Genomic DNA, 7156 nt, shown 5'->3' on the forward strand with positions numbered 1-7156 from the left:
TAATTTAATGTCAAAACTATGAAAAGAGGTTAATTTCTTTTACCTTAAAATCTTTGGGGTGTTACAACGTGAGAGGTATTTTCGTCATTTTGCATGTTTTGTAAGTATTACAGGTATGAAATCTGTAATTGTTTATATAGTTCAGGTTTCATATTTGTAATCTATCCTTATTATTAATATTTTACTTTTATAAAATTATATTTATCAATTAAAAAATTAGTATTATTATAATTAATAAAAAAATATTATTGTTAATGATAATTATTTAGTAATAAGTTATAATTTCATAAATTTTTTTAAATATTTTATAAATATTTATATTTCCAAAATATAACATTTTATTTTTATAAAAGATTATTTTTAGTCTATAATTTTCTAATTATTTTTATTTTATTAAAAACTATTACATATTGAATTATATATCTATAATGATCTTGATAAATATGTATTTTAAGATTTATATTTATTTTAAAAATAGATAAATTAGAAAGAATGTCTTAATCTCTTGTATTGCATTAGTACCTATACACCCACCATGCAATTTTTTTATATAAAAAAGTAAATAAATATAAAAATACGCATTTATCAAAATAACTATGGATTTATAATTCAATATATTTTTAGATTTCAAAAAAATATTTTTTTATTAAAATTAATGACTTTTATACACTAGAAGTATTCTTTTATAAAAATTAAAAATTGATTCATAAAATAACAATAAATATTTTTTAAAAAATATATATTTAAAAAATATTAATAAATTTTTTTAAATCATAAATTATTACTAAATAATACTCGTAGTCATTAACAATATTAAATTTTATTAAATAATACTAATTGATAAAATATAGTTTTATAAAATAAAATAATAATAAGGGTAAATTACAAAGATGGTACCTAAAGTTTAATGAAATTTACAGATTTCATACCTCACATTAAATAAAACATGCAAAATGACAAAAATACCCCTCACATGCACGGCACATGGAACACTTAATTACACAACTAATGGACATTTGGTCCAGGTATGATCAGAGTAGAAAAATGGTAAGTTTGATTATGACGAGCGTAATTAATAAACCTTGGGTATAATTTGTGCAATATAATGGATAGTTCAGATTTCATTTTTGTAATTAAACATTCATTTTATAGTGTTTTAAGTACATTTACAAATATTATACTTTTATTTATGTTGTTTTTTGATTTTTTAGATAGTTAAGGTTGTATTCTTATTTATAAATTTGTAGTTTGAATTGTTATATATAACTAAAGTGTAAAAGTGTTATTAATATGTTTATTAACTAGATTATTGTCCAGCGTAATACGCGGGTAAATATATTTTTATACTTATATATATCTAAAATACTATTTTCTTAATTAATAGTTAACAAATTAAAATATTCAATTTCACTTTATTAACATTTGTTTTTTTTACCTTGATAATTTCACAAACACTTATTGTGTTGCTAATTAAGTCTTACTGATTAAATAAATTATTCAATGCCAAAAGTTATTGCTTATCCATGTCATCACAAATATCTCAATGTCATTCGAATTTTCATTTCAAATCATAAAAAATATCACACATGACACATTCTTTAGATGGTGCCAAGGCATACAACCTTCTAAACCGAGTTGCAAGATTGCCACCATCAAGCCAATGAACATTCCAAAATCTTGTTTTATTTTCACTCCCAACTGTTCTTTAATAACATCCTAAGGGGGCTAGCAATCGGGTGTATCTCGGCGAACGAGGAACATATTTTTTCCATATATTATTACCATTTGTTTACACAGGAACGCAGGCTCAGAACATTGAATCACATTGATGATTTTAAACCTCACGTAATTCAGAATTTTAAACCACATGTCATATTCATATGTACATATCAATGCTAAATTGAGAGTGTCCAGACCACCAAAACCTAAACCACCCACTTCTTTACCTGACAATTGTCTTCTAGTAGATCCATTACCTTTTCTGAGTTCGACCCCCCCTCCTCTCTTACCCCTTCCACCAAAAAAAATGAAGTTGTGATCTTTATCAATTGAAAGAAAGAAAAATAATATATTCTAAATACTTTGAATTACCGAGTTAGAATATATCATAGAAATCGCATTAGTATTGAGTTTAGATTTTATTCTATAATAACTTTGCAAAATTTTTGAAATATAACCTTGGATGGAGTCCCACTCCGATTTGGTGAATCTTGTCTTATTTTCACTCCCAACTGTTTTTTAATAACATCTTAAGGGGCTAGCAATCGAGTGTGCCTCAGAGAATGAGGAACATATATTTGCCCATATATTATTACCATTTGTTTTATACATGAACGCAGACTCTCAGAACCATGAATCACATTCATAATTTTAAACCTAACATAATTCAGATTTTGAACCACATGTCATATATCAATTTGTACATATCAATGCTAAATTAAGAGTATCTAGACTACCAAAACCTAAACCACCCATTTTTTAACCTGACAATTGTCTTCCACTAGATCCATTACATTTCATTTTCCGAGTTTGACCCCCCCTCCCCGTCCCCCCTTCCACAAAAAAAAATGAAATTGTGATCTTTATCAATCGAAATAAAGAAAAATAATATATCCTAAATATTTTGAATTGCCGAGTTAGAATCCATCATAGACAACGCATTAGTATTGAGTTTAGATTTTATTGTATAATAACTTTGCAAAATTTATGAAATATAACCATGGATGGAGTTCGACTCCAATTTGTGTACAATGTAAACTTTTTTAAGGGTATATTTGTAATTTTGTTCCTACAAAATATTAATAAATAAAGAATACATACAAACGTTGACTTTGTTGTCATAAGTCTCTTCTTTAAAAGTACATCACTTGGTTGGAAACAATAGTCTTAAGATAAACCTCTCTATTGGTAGAACAAAATTTTTAAGTTGTTTTGATTTTTAATAGAATAGGGGAAAAAAAAAACAAGTTGGAAAATTGTTTTTTTTTTGTTTGGGTGAATGTACAATATATTGATGATATAGTTGTATATAAAAACATTATTTTTTTTTCAATTTCTTTTATAATATTAATCACAATAGTCACGCATATTTACAAGCTAAATTATATATCATTAATTTCGATAATTTATTTTATTTTGTTTAATAGAGTGCAACTTCTCTGTCACCACATGCTCCAAAATTGCAGATCAATGTTAAAAGTTGATGTTCTCAAAGTTGTCACTCATCTAAGCTAAACTCGGCCTTCTAAACACTGTCGTTGATAATTTGACTAAACCAGACATTATATATATATGTATAATATAATATTGTAGATACAAGGTGTTACAACATTATTAATATTCAATTTTACCTTTTCATGGTTTAAAATGAACTCCCCCCATCCCATTAAAAGTGTCCACTTTTATTTTGTCAAAATCTTTCTTTTGTATCTTTGACTACAAATATTTTTTATTGCATTATATAATATTTGATAAGTTATACTCAATGAAAACATATCGAAACCTCTATCAACTCATATAACTTTCATCAAATATTATACATTATAAATAAAAATATTTAAGGTCAAAGTTGCGAGACAAAAACTTTAAAAATTCAAAAGTGGACACTTTTAATGAGACGGAAGGAGTAGCTTACTATTTTTAATTATAGAAAGTTGATCTATATATTTTAAATGAAACATATCTCAAATATTTCAATTAAAATATGCTGACTATTATTTTTATTGGAATATATAGATTGACAATTAAATTGCTTAGAAATTTTAGTGTGTAACTAAACTATTCGAGCAAAACGTTAAAACACAAGTACAATGACAATACAGACATATCCGGATGAATAGAAGTTATCCAAAAAAAAAAATGAAAATTTTACTTGGCGAAACCTCTGATAGATGATGTATCAATTTTTCAAAAGTGTGGTTAAATAACACATAAATATATATGAGAAACAATGACTAAGGTTTGTTACAAAAAGTGTCTGGTCACTGTAAAGAGGAATCTAATCGACGACTAATGTAACTTCATGTTTTCTAGTGGTTTAATTCTTATTTGGTTAAAATTTGTCAACTTATGATGTTATAAAAATTTAAAATGTCATTAATTATATATAATATAATAATATATTAAAAAAATAATATTAACAATTATTCTATTAGATATATAAATATTAGCTACTATTTTTGATTTTTTGATTAAAATTATTAGGTAAAAAGTGTAAATTTGTGATGAAAAACCAAAAAGTGTAAATTAAATTTAAAGGGGTATATATATATATGTTAACTATTATTTTTGATTTCTTGATTAAATTATTGGGTAAAAAGTGTAAATTTGTGATGCAAAATCAAAAAGTGTAAATTAAATTTAAATGGGTATTTTTTGTATAATCATAAAAGTATAAGTATTAATATTGTTATTTAAGAAAGATAAAACAATTAAATTTGATCTAATGACTCTAAATCAAAGATGAAATTCATCCAAAGGTTTAGGAATGAATTTATCACCTTGTTATATATATATTGGTAGATATATTTTTGCCTAATTAAGTATTTCATTTTTTTCAATACAATTTAAAATTAATTTGTAAATATAGTTATATTAGAGTATTGACGGATTACGAGAAAAGGTCATGGAAGGGTCGACATTCACGGAAAAGACCAAAATTATACCAACAAATCTTTTTTTTTTTTTTTTTTAATTTTTTTAGATAAAACAACACTATGGAACGAAAAAATGCGAAGATCGACGCCTCCGCCCCTTAAGAGATCTACCCTTGGATATAATGTCTCATTTAACAAGTAACACTATATTTGAAATTGCATTGCTTATTACTAGATTGTTATATTATACAATGTCATGAAACTTTATAGGAAAGAAGAATTTTTGAGCTTTGCCTAATGGGGTATGTGTGATTACCCATAACCTACTAGCTAGTTTTGAGTTCATATTCCATGATGCGAGAAACTTGTGTGATCTTTTTTAGTTATTTATAAAGAACATGAAATTTTCATGCATCTATCATGACAATTTGAAGTTAACCTACTTGTAGAAACTTTTTGTTATTTGTTATGGTAAGTCTGAGTTCAATCTATGATATAGATATATTTTCGATATATCTAGGGGTTGTTATGGCAAAGAGGCATTTAAATTGGAGGCTTTCAAGAGAAGTCCAAAACATTTGAATAGAGGCTTTGTAGATCATGAGCTCGATCAATGACCAAAACTTTTAAAATTAGACTACTTTTAAAACGAGCGAGAAAAAAAGCCCAACCCAAATACTTGATACCTGTCTATATAATCGTCTACTCGTAACATTTGACTCAATTCGAAAATATGACTTTTTGACTCGTAATTTGGAACGTGTTTCGACTTGTAAGAGTCAGGATATTTTTAAATATTACATAATATAATATAATTATTTATATGCGACGTCTTTAAAAGAATATAAATTCATTATCATAATAGAGATATCAAAATATTACATATTCAACAGTTTTGAGACATAAACTTTTTTTTTTTTAAAACGACATTCTAATCTACATTTATCTACCAAAGGAGTTCTCCCTTTCAAATTCTAGAAAACTCCAAAAACCTACTCCTTACAATTTATCTCCAAATTCATATTAAATGATCAAAACTATATAGTTTACACACAAAATAATGTACTCGTAATAAACTAAATATAATATATGATCATAGTATCAAATTACAATAATTTTTAAGTTTGGAACTCATGACTCGATCCAAGTTCACACAACGATTCGTAATAATCTGGTCAAAAACGAGTTACCTAATGAGTCGATTCGTTTTTGGCTTTTTACAATTTATCATACAAAATTAATATGATACCCGCATTCATTTTTGTTTAATTTTCTACAATGGTTTTTCCATTTTTGTGTGTTTCACATAGGATACTAAATGCTAATGCCTTCTATTACTGTTTTGTTATATTTTCTTTTATTTTTTAATTAGTCTTGTATAGTTGCTACTTGATTAACATTATTTTTTTTATTCTTTTGACTATTCATATAATTGATCATATTAATTATTGCTACATCTTAGGTTTGTATACGATAATACATTTTTAGACACACGTTTCAATAAGAAACAAAAAGATATATCCCGAGCTATATAAGTAATCTGAAAGTAACGTTATATTTCACGGGACAACACCTTGTAACACAAAGCTAGAACTTGAGCTTTGACTCATTTTCACACTCCTTGTAACACATAAGTCATATAATAATTTCCTTTATACAAATATGATCAAGTCATTGAAAATTTGAGTAGTCATTGAAAATTCTAGTATTTAAAGTTGTCACTTGAATGCAGTGGCTTGAGACTTTAAGGTTTTGAATTCAAAATTTGGTATGAGCAATATGATTTTCAAATTGGAGATGAGAGTTTTCTCAGTTTCTCAACTTGATATAAGTATATGAAAAGATAATATCACAAAACTCAAATATGCTATTAATAAAATAATTTCTTGTATCTCACACTATTATACATTTTATTCTTGCTTTTTTATCTGTTATATACACCTGCGTCTCAAATTAAATATATACATTTCTATTTCGTGTTCTCTTAAAATAAATATCTATTTTTGGTGGTCACCTGTTAGAGGAAATCTTATTTGATTAAAACGGTTTAAAATTTTGATCTTGGATAAAAAAGACTGTTGAATTTAAGGATCATAGTTATAAGAACAAATTAAAGATAAAATGAGTTCTTGTTGATAATATTGATTCGTAGACAACGAGCGGAAAATAATAAGGGAGAAGTGAATATGGTATATATTTAATTTGGGTGAAAATTTTGTCATATATATTTTTTTTTAATACGTAAAATCCATAAAAACTAAATTTTTTTATATAAAGTATTAAAAAAATTAAGTTATTAAAGGTTTTTTACCCAAATTTAAAAGTCAAAAGTAATAGATCCATCTTTTGCATATGGTAGCAAATTAAGGTTTATTTTTAGGCTTTTTATTTATTAGGAGATTATTACAAGAGGAGGTTTTTTACCACAAATTTCTACTTGTATTACTTTAGTACAACTGAAATAGCACACAGCAATGGGTGGATTTATAAAAAAGGGAATTGTGGTACTATTATTTATGCCGCAAACAATTCAAAACCCCTAATTCACATTTACATTTACA

Source organism: Erigeron canadensis, chromosome 7 (genome assembly GCF_010389155.1).
Source record: "Erigeron canadensis isolate Cc75 chromosome 7, C_canadensis_v1, whole genome shotgun sequence".
NCBI classification, from domain to species: Eukaryota; Viridiplantae; Streptophyta; class Magnoliopsida; order Asterales; family Asteraceae; genus Erigeron; species Erigeron canadensis.